The following is a 2,481-nucleotide window of genomic DNA, read 5'->3' as shown; positions in this document are numbered from 1 at the left end:
ATTGAAGGAAGGATAGGAGGAAGAGGAGGCTCCTGGGTTGAACAGATTATATTATAAAGCTCTGAAGCCTGCGGATGTTGGGACTGGAAAGTGAAGGGCACTTTTGAAAAGGGATGCTGGACAGGAACATCTATGCCCTTGGGTGGAGAGCAAGAGAACCAGCCTCAGAAGGGACTAGCAGTGTAGTCTGGGGAACAACATTGGTTCTTTTCTTGGGGACGGTGACCTGTATGGGACCTTGGAGGTGACCTGTGCCTGAGTCTTCACCCATAGAGCTGCCAGCGCAAGTTCCAGGATATGGGTCGTAGGTGCATAAAATTGCAGAAGCCACCTCAGGTGCATTCCCTCATCTCATACAGCCGGAAGCATGATTCTCGGAGTCAGTGACAGGAGACAGCTCAGCATGCACAGCCTACCTGTTGAACCAGTGGTTATTGAGTTCCTCCACAGCCCACTCTGCATCCTTCTCCTGCCGGAACTTAACATAGACATTGCCCACGTGGTGGTCCCCAAGGTTGTCACACACATTCATCTCTTCAATCTCTCCATACTTCTCCTGCAGTTCTGTGAATACCTCCTCAAAGAAGTTATCATAGTGTTCTTGCACCTCCACATCGCTCACATGACAGTGTGATCCATCTGTAGTTTGGGCTGTGTTCTTTTTTTTTTTTTTCCATTTTTTTATTAGGTATTTATCTCATTTACATTTCCAATGCTATACCACAAGTCCCCCATACCCACCCCCCCACTGTCCTACCCACCCACTCCCCCTTTTTGGCCCTGGCGTTCCCCTGTACTGGGGCATATAAAGTTTGCAAGTCCAATGGGCCTCTCTTTCAAGTGATGGCCGACTAGGCCATCTTTTGATACATATGCAGCTAGAGACAAGAGCTACGGGGTACTGGTTAGTTCATATTGTTGTTCCACCTATAGGGTTGCAGTTCCCTTTAGTTCCTTGGGTGCTTTCTCTAGCTCCTCCATTGGGGGTTGGGCTGTGTTCTATGGATTCTGGTACAAGTTGAGCAGGACTATGGTCTGGCTGAAAGTCAGTTTGTTGAGAGCACCAGTCCCCATGCTGGCAGGCTCCAACCATTCTCACTTGTCCTTCTCAGTCCCAAATATCGAAGCTAAATATTCAGCCATTTTTACCTGAACACTCCCGGAAAGAGTATATTCAGATTTACCTGAGGATGATCATCCAGGGAGACAAACTTCTATTCACTTAGAATTTTGTTCTCTACAGGTCATCTGAAGTGTCAGAAGGAAGAAGAATGGGTTTGCAGCTAGTCAGTTGTTATAATTACTGTATCATAAGAATAGCCCAGGATGTGGCCTTGTGTCATTCATTTCAGGTAGTAATAGTAAGGGAGGGCCTATGACGATTTCATTTATTATCTTCACAGCATCTAGTAGGCTGCAGAACCCACCCTTACTGGGTCAGAATAGCTCAGTGTCTATGGCCTCGTGCCTCATGGTTCCCAAGGCTAAAAGATCTAGTCATCTCATATCTCTCTCTCCCCCCTTCTCTCTTTCATTTCAAATGCTTTATCATATGCATACTGGCGGAGATTAGAAGTAGAGACCACTCCAACAGAAAGAATGAAAGAGCACAGTAAATCAAGAGATGTCTTCAAAGTTCAAGACCCTGTGGTTAGGATAGTCAAGAAGATAGTGGGAAAGTAGAGTAGGGGCCTGAGAACCCAAATTCAGCTTGACAGAGGAGTTATTGGCATGATATGTTGCCATGTAGGCACAGAGAACAAACTAATATTTGAAACAGAGACTCATGGGAATTCATGGATTTTCATTTGAATTTCTGTTTCAAATGTAAGAAAGGACTGACATTGATGACATATTCCTGTGACTCAGCACTTGAGGGACAAAGGCAGGCACATCATGAGTTTGAGGTGAACATTGATTATAACGGGAATAAGGCCGTCCTTGATACTTAGAGAGGTCTTGTCTCAGGGTAAAGAGAAGAGTATAAGTAAGTTAGCTGCAGTTCCTATGTGTGAAACTCTTTAAAAAACTTAATATTTCCTTGATCAAAATTGTATCTAAAAGACAAAAAAAATTGATTCCTTTGCCTTATTAGCCCTTAAAAATAACAAGATGAAAGTTGCTAGAACAATGTTCAAAAGTCAATTTTATGCAGAAGAAAAAAAAAACCAAGCAACCAAAGAAAGGTATATAAATGTGGAGCACAATGAAAAATAATATTACTTTAAAACTTATTAGGATATTAGGGAGACAAAATGTCATAGACCTTGCTCGCATGGTTAGAATAGCCTTCCCTTCTGCTTTCACAACAAATACATTACCTATTCTTGTTTTTACTGTTTCCCCTTTAAACGTCTTTCTATCTGCATCTTTCACACACACACACACACACACACACACACACACACACACACACACCTGCACACACATGCACACACACACTGCAATGTGCATTATTTTGGTAAATTACCATGTGCTTCT

At 43.0% G+C, this 2,481-nt stretch overlaps 1 pseudogene; it reads right to left on the bottom strand.

The window, feature by feature from the left end:
- Window positions 1-263: 263 nt before the first annotated feature.
- LOC110304001 (splicing factor U2AF 26 kDa subunit-like) lies at window positions 264-1,143 on the bottom strand (annotated as a pseudogene).
- Window positions 1,144-2,481: the final 1,338 nt, after the last annotated feature.

The sequence above is a fragment of the Mus caroli genome, unplaced genomic scaffold (assembly GCF_978045245.1).
Source record: "Mus caroli unplaced genomic scaffold, Mus_caroli_1 scaffold_9, whole genome shotgun sequence".
Taxonomy (NCBI): Eukaryota; Metazoa; Chordata; class Mammalia; order Rodentia; family Muridae; genus Mus; species Mus caroli.
The sequence above is the reverse complement of the archived record's forward strand: the minus strand, read 5'-3'. Positions and strand labels throughout refer to the sequence as shown.